This window comes from Nicotiana tabacum, chromosome 17 (genome assembly GCF_000715075.1).
Source record: "Nicotiana tabacum cultivar K326 chromosome 17, ASM71507v2, whole genome shotgun sequence".
NCBI lineage: Eukaryota > Viridiplantae > Streptophyta > Magnoliopsida > Solanales > Solanaceae > Nicotiana > Nicotiana tabacum.
The window spans coordinates 116965452-116977621 of record NC_134096.1 but is presented as its reverse complement, the minus strand read 5'-3'; positions in this window follow the sequence as shown (position 1 = coordinate 116977621).

Sequence of the window (12170 nt, the reverse complement as noted above, 5' to 3'; positions counted from 1 at the left end):
TTTGGAAATTTAGAAGTTCTTAGGCTTGAATCCGAGGATAATTTGGTATTTGGATGTTGTTTTGAGTGATTCGAAGGTTCGACTAAGTTTGTATGTTGATATATGACTTGTTGGTATTTTTGGTTGAGGTCCCGAGGGCCTCGGGGTGATTCCGGGTGGTTAACGGATTTGTCGAGGTTGGAAAATGCAGCTGAAGCTACTGCTTCTGCTATTTACGCACTTGCGGAAGGAAGAGTCGCAGGTGCGAGGCCGCTGGTGCGCATGGGAAGTCCGCAGGAACGGGCAATGCTGGGCTAGGCAGGATGCGCAGGTGCGAGTTGGAGGTCGTATCTGCGAGCCCGCAGGTGCAAAACCTGGGGTGCAGATGCGGAAAGGGGGAATCAAGGGGGTTTTCATTGAGGTATGTTACTTGAGCCCTAATACTCGTATATATGGTGATTTTCCGTTGTTTAAACATGTAATTAGTGAAAATGAAGGGTTAGGGCTTGAGATTTTTGGAGGAGTAATTTAAGGATTTGAAGGACCAAGCGATGTCGGATCTTTATGAATTTGGTATAGTTAGACTCGTGAGTGAATGGACTTTCTAGTTTTGTAAATTTTATCGGGTTTCGAGACGTGGGCTCGGGGTCCGGTTTGAGCCAATTTCGAGTTTTGGTCTAATTGTGTAGCTTTTCTTGTGAAATTCATTCCATTAGCGTGTATTGATGGTATTGTGCTGATTTTAATAGATTCGAAGCATTGGAGGCCGAGTCCAGAGGCAAGAGCATTGCAGGGTAGAGATTTGACCGGTTTGAGGTAAGTAACGAATGTAAATCTAGTACTGACAGTACAAAACCCCGAATTTTTGTATCATTCTACTATTTTTAGTGATGCACATGCTAGGTGACGGGTGTGTGGGCGTGCACTGTTGGAGATTGTGACTTGGTCCGTCCCGTAGCAACTGTAAAGTTGCATACTTTGTTGAAACTATATGATACTTATATGTTTTAGAAAGAGTTTCTGTAAATTGGGCTGAATGCCATGTTTGGGCCTTGTGCCAATACTGTTTGGACCCTTAGGGGCCTTTTCTTACTATCCTCTCACTGTTTTTGATTGAAAATCTATACTCAGTCATGATTATACTTGTTTACCGCATAACTCAGTTTTATGACTCTATTTTGATGCATATAAATGTTTTGGGCCGAATGCCCTGTTTTACTAAAATGCCCGAGTGGCTTGAGAGGTTTATGACTGAGTGAGGCCGAGGGCCTGATTTGTGAGGATATTTATGGGATCGGGCTGCACGCCGCAGCAAGTTGCATATTTATGGGATCGGGTTGCACGCCGCTGCATGTTTGATATAGGCTGAGGTCCTGAGTGATTTATGCCATAATTTGACTTGATATAGCGCTTGGGCTGAAAAATCCCCTCCGGAGTCTGTACATACCCCCAGTGAGCGCAGGTACCTACTGAGTGCGAGTGTCGAGTGTCGAGTGCTGAGTGACCGGGAGGCATGAGTGATTGTGAGGTATGCCCAAGTGGCAAGAGTGATTGTGAAGTTTGCCCGAGGGGCTGTTTATGACTTTTTCATTTTTGCTCACCTTTGCATTTTTCTTTTGTTTGAAAAATTATTGAAAAATATCTTTAAATGATTTTTACTGGAACCAGATTTAAACGAGATGATTTGATTCAAACACTGATTTTTAAAGCATGCTGTATTTTACTGAATTTTTGTGATATGAACTTGATATGCTTTATTGCTCGGCACTACTGCTCAGTCTTTAGTTATTGTTGTTACTTACTGAGTTGGCGTACTCACGTTACTCCTTGCACCTTGTGTGCAGATCCAGGTGTAGCTAGACACGGTAGCGGTTGTTGATTATTCTGGTTGCAGATTTTCTCGAGGATAGCAAGGTTGTTGATTGGCGATCGCAACCCCTGTTCTTCTCCCTCTTACCTTACTTTAGTTGTATTTAGCTATCTTCCAGACTATGTTAGTCTCGATGTTGTCAGACAAATGGTAGTAGATGCTCATGACTAGTGACACCCCGATGTCGGGCTTTTCCTTCCGCACTTTTATTTTGATTTGAACTCCTTTACGAAGGTTTTTATGTTAAATAGAATTGAAATTTTCTTTGAAATGAAAACATCGATTTGTTTTGGAAATGAGTCGGCTTGCCTAGTTCCATGATAGGCGCCATCACGGCAGGGGTTAGTTTGGGTCGTGACAGATTGGTATCAGAGCCTAGGAACGGAGACGTTTGTACTTATCTTCGAGAGGCTGTAGAACCTTTAGGAAGATTTCACATTCTTGAATTCTTGTCGTGCGAATCTATTGATTCTAGTAACTAAATATTTGTTGTTGCATTCTCTCACAGATGGTGAGGACTCGTACTACCAGTCAGGAGGGCCAACCACCAGTACCACCAGCCAGGGCCGCGAGAGTCCGAGGCCGCGGTAGAGGCCGTGGTAGGGGAAGAGGTGCAGCCCGTACAGTAGTTGGGGCAGTACCTGCAGATCCACCAGTTGTCCCAGGTGAGGACCAGGTTCCAGTTATTGATGCACCAGCTTAGGCACCACCTGTTCTTATTGTGATTCCAGGCCTTCAGGAGGCCCTAGCTCAGATTCTGACTGCGTGTACCAGCCTTGCTCAGGCGGTCTCTATCTCGACTGCCGCATCAACTTCTCAGGCCAGGGGAGGCACTGAGACTCCCGTCGCTCGCACACCCGAGCAGGTTGTTCAGGGACTACAGACACCGGAGGCACCACCAGCCCAGCCGGTTATTGTTGCTCAGGATTATGTGGTTCCTGCTATGCCTGAGGATGATCAGCGTAGGTTGGAGAGGTTTGGGAGACTCCAGCCACCACCTTTCAGTGGCACAGAGAGAGAGGATGCTTAGGACTTTTTGGACAGGTGTCAGAGGATACTTCATACTGCTGGTATTTTGGAGACTTGTGGGGTCTCCTTCACTACTTTTCAGTTTTCTGGGGCTGCACTTAGATGGTGGGAGACTTACGAGAGGCGTAGTCCTGTTGACGCAGCACCCCTTACTTGGCAGCAGTTCTCCGTGGTCTTTTTGGAGAAGTTCGTGCCTCGATCCCGCAGAGAGGAGCTGCGTAGGCAGTTTGAGTGGCTTTGCCAGGGTGATATGTCTGTGACACAGTATGAGATGCGGTTCTCCGAGTTGGCCCGTCATGCGATCTAGTTGGTCCCCACGGACAGGGAGAGGATCATGAGGTTTATTGATGGTCTCACTTATCAGCTACAGTTGCTCATGACCAGAGAGAGGGTTTCGGGTGCTAACTTTGATGAGGTTGTCGACATTGCTCGGTAGATTGAGATGGTTTGCGGTCAGGAGAGGGTTGAGAGGGAGGCCAAGATACCTCGTGGTGAGGGTGGATTCAGCGGTGCTCCTTTTGGGGTCAGTCCCAGCACGGTAGAGGTCATCATTTCAGAAAGGCTCAGTCAGCTCGGCCATTTCATCGTGGTGCATCATCTGGCCATGGTTCTCACAGTTCTCATCAGGGCCACTCGTCAATTAGTGTCCTTCCAGCTCAGAGTTCGTCCCGTGCTCCACCTGTTCAGGGCTCTTCCATGCCAGGTTTTTCTACCAGTCATCCTGGTGCTAGGGGTTCCCTTCAGTTCCCGCCACCAGCACCAGGGAGTTTTTTGAGTGTGGGGATCTTGGGCATATGTGGATGCATTGTCCTCGTCGTCATGGAGGTCTATCTCAGCAGAGGAGTCAGCCTCCGACTTCAGCACCAATTACCTCACCACCCGCCCAGTCAGCTCGGGGTGGAGGTCAGTCAGCTAAGGGTCACCCTAGAGGGGGAGGCAGATCAGGGGGCCAGGCCCATTTCTATGCCCTCCCTTCCAGACCAGATGTTATTGCTTCAGATACTATGATTACAGGTATTGTCTTAGTTTGCCACAGAGATGCCTCAGTATTATTTGACCCTGGTTCCATGTATTCATATGTTTCCTCGTATTTTGCCTACTTTCTGGATATGCCCCGTGAGTCTTTAGTTTTATCTGTACATGTATCTACTCCTGTGGGCGATACTATTAATGTGGACCGCGTATATCAATCATGTGAGATGACTATTGGGGGTCTGGAGACCCAAGTGGACCTTTTGCTGCTCAGTATGGTCGGCTTTGATGTGATATTGGGTATGGATTGGTTATCTCCATGTCATGTTGTTCTATATTATCATGCTAAGACAGTGACGTTCGCTATGCCGAGAATTCTAAGGGTTGAGTGGAGCGGTTTTGTAGATTATGTACCAAGTAGGGTGATTTCATAATTGAAGGCTCAGCACATGGTTGAGAAGGGTTGCCTATCTTATTTGGCTTTTGTGAGGGATGTTAGTGCAGAGACTCCTGTCATTGATTCTATTCTGGTGGTACGTGATTTTCCGGATGTGTTTCCTGCAGACCTGCCGGGCATGCCGCCTGACAGGAATATTGACTTTGGTATTGATTTGGTGCCGGGAACTCAATCTATTTCTATTCCATCGTATCGTATGGCACCGGCGGAGTTGAAGGAATTGAAAGAATAACTTCAGGAACTCCTTGATAAGGGGTTTATTCGGCCTAGTGTGTCACCTTGGGGTGCATCGGTTCTATTTGTGAAGAAGAAGAATGGTTCCATGAGAAAGTGTATTGATTACAGGCAGTTGAACAAGGTGACGGTCAAGAACAAGTATCCTTTGCCTCGTATTGATGATTTATTCGACCAGCTTCAGGGAGCGAGGGTGTTCTCCAAGATTGATTTGAGGTCCGGTTATCACCAGCAGAAGATTCGAGATTCAGATATTCTTAAGACAGCTTTCAGGACATGATATAATGAACCCCATACAAATAATGACGCCATCTTCAAGGCGTGAACAATGGCTGCTAACTCAAGATCATGGACACGATAGCTCTTCTCATGGGTCTTCAACTGGCACGAGGCATAGGCGATCACCCTACTCTCATGCATCAAAACACAACCAATGCTTATCCTCGAGGCATCACAATACACGGTGTAAGAACCTGAAGCTGATGGCAGAACTAGCACTGGAGTTGTGGTCAAAGTAGCCTTGAGCTTCTGAAAGCTCTCCTCACACTCATCCGACCACCTGAATGATGACCCCCACTTACCCGTTCTTCAGGATAGGGTTCTGAGAGGTGATGCTAGGGATGTGACTATTAGTAGTGATGGTGTGTTGAGGATGCAAGGCCGGATATGTGTGCCTAATGTAGATGGGCTTCGGGAGTTGATTCTTGAGGAGACCCACAACTCGCGGTATTCCATCCATCTTGGTGCCTCGAAGATGTACCAGGATTTGAGACAGCACTATTGGTGGAGGCGGATGAAGAAGGATATAGTTGGGTTTGTAGCTCGGTGTCTCAACTGTCAGCAGGTTAAGTATGAGCATCAGAGACCGGGTGGCTTGCTTTATAGATTAGACATTCCAGAGTGGAAATGGGAGCGGATCACCATGGACTTTGTAGTTGGGCTCCCACGGACTTTGAGGAAGTTCGATGCTATTTGGGTTATTGTGGATCGGCTGACCAAGTCCGCGCACTTCATTCCAGTTGGTACTACTTACTCTTCAGAGGGGTTGGCTGAGATTTACATCCGAGAGATTGTTCGCCTGCATGGTGTCCCAGTTTCCATCATTTCAGATAGGGGCACTCAGTTTACATCGCAGTTTTGGAGGGCCGTGCAGCGAGAGTTGGGTACTCAAGTTGAGTTGAGCACAGCTTTTCACCCTCAGATGGACGGGCAGTCCGAGCGCACTATTCAAATATTAGAGGACATGTGAGGCGAGGCTCTTAGGTACAGACTTGGTCCATGATGCATTAGATAAGGTGAAATTAATTCAGGAGCGGCTTCGCACGGTGCAGTCTAGGCAGAAGAACTACGCGGATAGGAAGGTCCGTGATGTGTCTTTTATGGTTGGGGAGAAGGTTTTACTGAAGGTATCACCCATGAAGGGTGTTATGAGGTTTGGGAAGAGGGGCAAGTTGAGCCCCCGGTTCATTGGGCCTTTTGAGGTGCTTCAGAGGATAGGAGAGGTGGCTTATAAGCTTGCCTTGCCACCCAGCTTATCGAATATGCATCCAGTGGTTCATGTTTCCATGCTCCGAAAGTATATTGTAGATCCGTCCCATGTTTTGGATTTCAGCACGGTTCAGTTGGAGGGTGATATGACTTATGATGTGGAACCGGTGGCTATTTTGGATCGGTAGGTCCGAAAGTTGAGGTCAAAGGATATAGCTTCAGTGAAGGTGCAGTGGAGAGGTTAGCCTGTGGAGGAGGCCACCTGGGAGACTGAGCGAGAGATACGGAGCAGATATCCTCGCCTATTCGAGACTCCAGGTATGTTTCTAGACCCGTTCGAGGACAAATGAATGTTCAAGAGAAGGAGGATGTAACGACGGTCGTTTTGAGAGTTATAGCCCCGTCTTCCCCATTTCGACTTCTTTTTGTGTTATTCAGCTATATTATATTATATCGGGTTAGTTGGTTCGGGACCGGAGTGGTTTCAGAGTGAATTGAGACACTTAGTCTCTTAAGTAGAAACTTAAGTTGAAAAAGTCAACAGGATGTTGACCTATGTGTAAACGATCTCAGATTTGAATTCTGATGGTTCCGAGCTCCGTTAGGTAATTTTGGACTTAGGAGTGCGTCCGGAATAAAATGTGGAGGTCCGTGGTAGAATTAGGCTTGAATTGGCGAAATTGAGAATTAGGCGATTTCGGTCGGCAGTGGAAAATTTGATATCGGGGTCAGAATAGAATTTTGGAAGTTGGAGTAGGTTCGTAGTGTCATTTGTGACGTGCGTGCAAAATTTGAGGTCATTCGGACGTGGTTTGGTTGGTTTCGACATCGGTTGCCGAATTTAGAAATTTAAAAGTTCTTAGGCTTGAATCCGAGGGTAATTTGGTGTTTGGATGTTGTTTTGAGTGATTAGAAGGTTCGACTAAGTTTGTATGTTGATATATGACTTGTTGGTATTTTTGGTTGTGGTCCCGAGGGGGCCTCAGGGTGATTCCGGGTGGTTAACGGATTTGTCGAGGTTGGAAAATGCAGCTGAAGTTGTTGCTTTTGCTATTTCCGCACCTGCGGAAGGAAGAGTCGCAGGTGCGCATGGGAAGTCCGCAGGAGCGGGCAATACTAGGCTAGGCAGGATGCGCAGGTGCGAGTTGGAGGTCGTATCTGCGAGCCCGCAGGTGCGAAACCTGGGGCGCAGATGCGGAAAGGGGGACGTTGGGCAGGCTTCGCAGAAGCGGAGGAAATGCGCAGGTGCGCCTTCGCAAGCGCGGGGTTTTGGGTCGCAGATGCGGAAGCTGGGCTCCTAAGTGAGTTACGCACCTGCGATGGATTTTTCCGCAGGTGCGGTGGCGCAGAAGCGTGAACTTTTCTGCAGGTGCGAAAAACCTGGGCAGAAACCATAAATAGAGCACTTCGTGAATTTGGTTCATTTCCACCATTTTCTATTCGGTTTTGGAGCTTTTGGGAGAGATTTGAAGAGGGAATCAAGGGGATTTTCATTGAGGTAAGTTACTTGAGCCCTAATACTCGTATATATGGTGATTCCCTATTGTTTAAACATGTAATTAGTGAAAATGAGGGGTTAGGGCTTGAGATTTTTGGAAGAGTAATTTAAGGATTTGAAGGACCAAACGATGTCGGATCTTTATGAATTTGGTATGGTTAGACTCGCGAGTGAATGGACTTTCTAGTTTTGTAAATTTTGTCGGATTTTGAGACGTGGGCCCAGGGGCCGGGTTTGAGCCAATTTTGGATTTTGGTCTAATTTTGTAGCTTTTCTTGTGGAATTCATTCCATTAGCGCGTATTGATGGTATTGTGCTGATTTTTAATAGATTCGGAGCATTTGGAGGTTGAGTCCAGAGGCAAGAGCATTGCGGGGTAGAGATTTGACCGATTTGAGTTAAGTAACGATTGTAAATCTTGTACTGAGGGTACGAAACCCTGAATTTTTGACGCACATGCTAGGTGACGGGTGTGTGGGCGTGCACTGTTGGGGATTGTGACTTGGTCCGTCCCGTAGCAACTGTAAAGTTACATACTTTGTTGAAACTATATGATACTTATATGTTTTAGAAAGGGTTTTTGTAAATTGGGCTGAATGCCATGTTTGGGCCTTGTGCCAGTACTGTTTGGATCCTTAGGGGCCTTTTCTTACTATCCTCTCACTGTTTTCGATTGAAAATCTATACTCAGTCATGATTATACTTGTTTATCGCATAACTGAGTTTTATGACTCTATTTTGATGCATATAAATGTTTTGGGCCGAATGCCCCCCTTTTTTTTTTTTTACTGAAATGCCTGAGTGGCTTGAGAGGTTTATGAGTGAGTGAGGTCGAGGGCCTGATTTGTGAGGATATTTATTGGATCGGGCTGCATGCCGCATCATGTTTGATATAGGCCGAGGGCCTGGGTGATTTATGCCATAATTTGGCTTGATATAGTGCTTGGGCTGAAGGAGCCCCTCCGGAGTCTGTACACACCCCCAGTGAGCGCAGGTACCTACTGAGTGCGAGTGCCGAGTTCTGAGTGACTGGGAGGCATGAGTGATTGTAAGGTATGCCCGAGTGGCAAGAGTGATTGTGAGGTAAGGCCGAGTGGCAAGAGTGATTGTGAGGTTTGCCCGAGAGGTTGTTTATGATTTATTCATTTTTGCTCATCTTTGCATTTTTCCTCTATTTGAAAAACTGTTGAAAAATATCTTTAAATGATTTTTACTGGAACCGGGTTTAAACGAGATAATTTGATTCAAACACTGATTTTTAAAGTATGATGTACTTTACTGAATTTTTGTGATATGAACTTGATATGCTTTATTGCTCGTCACTACTGCTCAGTCTTTATTTATTGTTTTTACTTACTGAGTTGGCATACTCACGTTACTCCCTGCACCTTGTGTTCAGATCCAGGAGTAGCTGAACACGGTAGCAGTTGTTGATTTTTCTGGTTGCAGATTTTCTCGGGGATAGCAAGATAGTTGCTTGGCGACCGTAGTCCCTGCTCTTCTCCCTCTTATCTTTATTTAGTTGTATTTAGCTATTTTCCAGACTATGTTAGTCTCAATATTGTTAGACAAATAGTAGTAGATGCTCATGACTAGTGACACCCCGATGTCGGGCTTTTCCCTCCGCACTTTTATTTTGATTTGAACTCTTTTACGAAGGTTTTTATGTTAAATAATATTGAAATTTTTTTTGAAATAAAAATATCGGTTTGTTTTGGAAATGAGTCGGCTTGCCTAGTTTTACGATAGGCGCCATCACGACAGGGGTTAGTTTTGGTCGTGACACCTTTTAGGTTTAGGAACTTGCACTTTAGCCAAACACCCCCACACTTTAAAATATTTTAAGTTGGGTTTCCTACCTTTCCATTTTTCATATAGAATGTATTGCGTTTTATATGGGGAGCTCGATTGAGTATTTGATTAGCTGTAAGAATAGCTTCCCCCCACAAGTTCAGGGGTAAACCCGATTTTATCAACAAGGCATTTATCATCTCCTTTAACGTTCTATTCTTTCTTTCCGCAATTCCATTAGATTGCGGTGAGTAAGGGGCAGTTGTTTGGTGAATAATGCCATATTCCAAACATATGTCTTGAAAAGGAGATTCATATTTGCCACCCCTATCACTTCTTATCATTATGATCTTTTTGTTTAGTTGTGTTTCAACTTCATTTTTGTATTTATTGAATGCCTCAATTGCTTCATCTTTACTATTAAGTAAATAAATATAGCAATATCTAGTGCTATATTTAGTCTTGTACTTCTTTTCAAGAGCATTCCACAACTCTCTTGATATTTTCATGACGCTATAAAAATTAGACAAGCCGTCTTCCAAGCAACTTAAAATATAATTTTTGCATAAGAAGTCAGAATGCTTTCATGCCTCCGTGACCACAAATCGTTCATTTTCGGGATTTTCTTCTCCTAAAACTGGAACGTCCTCACTGATAAAGCACTGAAAACTGAGTGTGGTCAGATAGAAGAATATTTTTTGCTGCCAGCACTTGAAATCCATGCCGACAAACTTTCTGAGCTTTTCTGCCGGTGCCATCGCAGGTGCAGGCATTGTGCAACTTGAAGACGCAGCCATTGCAACATTCTGTTGTTCCGTACTTCTTGTCATTTTTATGTAAAAGAAATTGACACTACCAGAATTAGTAAGTTAGTGAAGTTTTTATATCTTCAAACCAAATACAAACGATCGAGTAGAAAATCACTAGGATTTTAATCTTGGATTGAGTAGAAAACCACAAAGACTTAAATCTCACTGGAGTAGAAAATCTAAATATTTTAATCTCCAAAACGGGAGTAGAAAATCGCTAGAATTTTAGTCTCCCAAAGCACAAAGTAAGAAGAATACAGAATATAAAAAATGTTAAATTCCTTAAGATTGTTAATATCTGTATTCGAAAATATAATTTCTGCAAAATAAAACCAGAAACAAAAGACATAAATATAATTAGATGAATAATGTTCCGAGCCAAATAGAAAATTATATTTCCTTAAGGAATTTAATCCCCTCACTATTGCCCAAGGTTGTTGGATTAATTTCTCCCGGGATAGAACGGAACAACTATTCTGTAATACCGGCAATGAAAATTATAGAACTTCATCGAACTCAACAAACGGTAGTAAATCACACTAATGCTTACATTTTTGCTTTGAAAATAATAGTGCAGAAATGCAGAAGAGAGAGGGGAGAATATGCAAATTTCGGTGGTCTGAAAGTGAGACCAAACCTCTAAATTTATAGCCAAACAGTCTTGGTTGAATATGTGCGAAAGTACTTGTTCATATGAGGTACTGTTTTGGTAGAAAACGTTTATATTTGGTCGCAAATTTTAATTTCAAAAATGACCGTTAGGCGTTAGGAAATTATTCGCGAAAATATCAGGAAAAATTAATGGAAAACGGGAAATAAATTTGGTCCAAAAAATTATCAATCAATCATATCAATTGACCGAATCTGAATCCGAAGCCGAGCCGAGCGAGCGATGACGTCCATGGCGCGAGGCACCACTTCTTCTCAACTCTTTAAGAGCTAGAAGGTGTGCTTCTCTATATAAGCACAAAGATTTTTTTTTCTTTTTCCGATGAGGGACAAAGTGCATTAGCAAAGGAAACAACTTCAAATTTTTCGTTTCCCTTTAAATCTTTTCCCTCAATTTTCCATTCACACCTCTTATTATATAAAACCTAACAATCCCCCACATGAATGGGGAATTGCTATCTAAAATATGCATGCATGAAAAACTGTGTGATTTATAAGCAAAGATTAATTGCATCTGGATAAGTTGGTTTCCCTTTAAACTTTCCATAGTGAACTTATGACGGATATACTCTTACAATCGGTAGATTTTATATCTTTAAACCGTCGAACTTTGGTGTATTCCTAAATAGCCATAAGTCACACAATCAACCCTTTAACCGCCTTTGGTTCTCATTATTGTGTTCGTTTCAGTCATGAACACCGCCTGGTTCATAAGTGCGTATAGAACTGTCCTTATAGAATTCTCCTTGAAGCGGCTTACACTTCACACTTATATATGTGTAACGACCCGACTTGTCATTTTAAGAATTTACATTCTGTTCGGTGGCTTAAGGTCTCGAGCAGCTTTGAAATGTGTATTATGACTTGCGAGGGTGGTCAAGTTTGGTTTTCGGATGATTCAGGATTTAATTGAAAGAACAATTCTTGTTTTGGAAGCTTAAGTTGAAATAATTGACCGAATGGTGAATTATGTATAAACAACCCCAAAATGGAGTTTTTATGATTCAAATAGCTCTGTATGGTGATTTTGGACTTAGGAGCGTGTCCGAAAAATTTTTTGGAAGTCCGTAGTGAAATTTTGCTTGAAATGGCGAAAGTTGAATTTTTGGAAAGTTTAACCGGGGAGTTGACTTTTTAATATCGGAGTCGGAATTCAGTTCTGAAAATTTTTATAGATCTGTTATATCATTTATAAATTGTGTGCAAAATTTGAGGTCAATCGGAATTGATTTGATAGGTTTCGGCATCGAATATAGAAGTTGGAAATTCTTAAGTTCCTTAAGCTTGAATTGGGGTATGATTCATGGTTTTAGCGTTGTTTTATGTGATTTGAGGTTTAAAGTAAGTCCGTATGATATTTTAGAACTTGTTGGT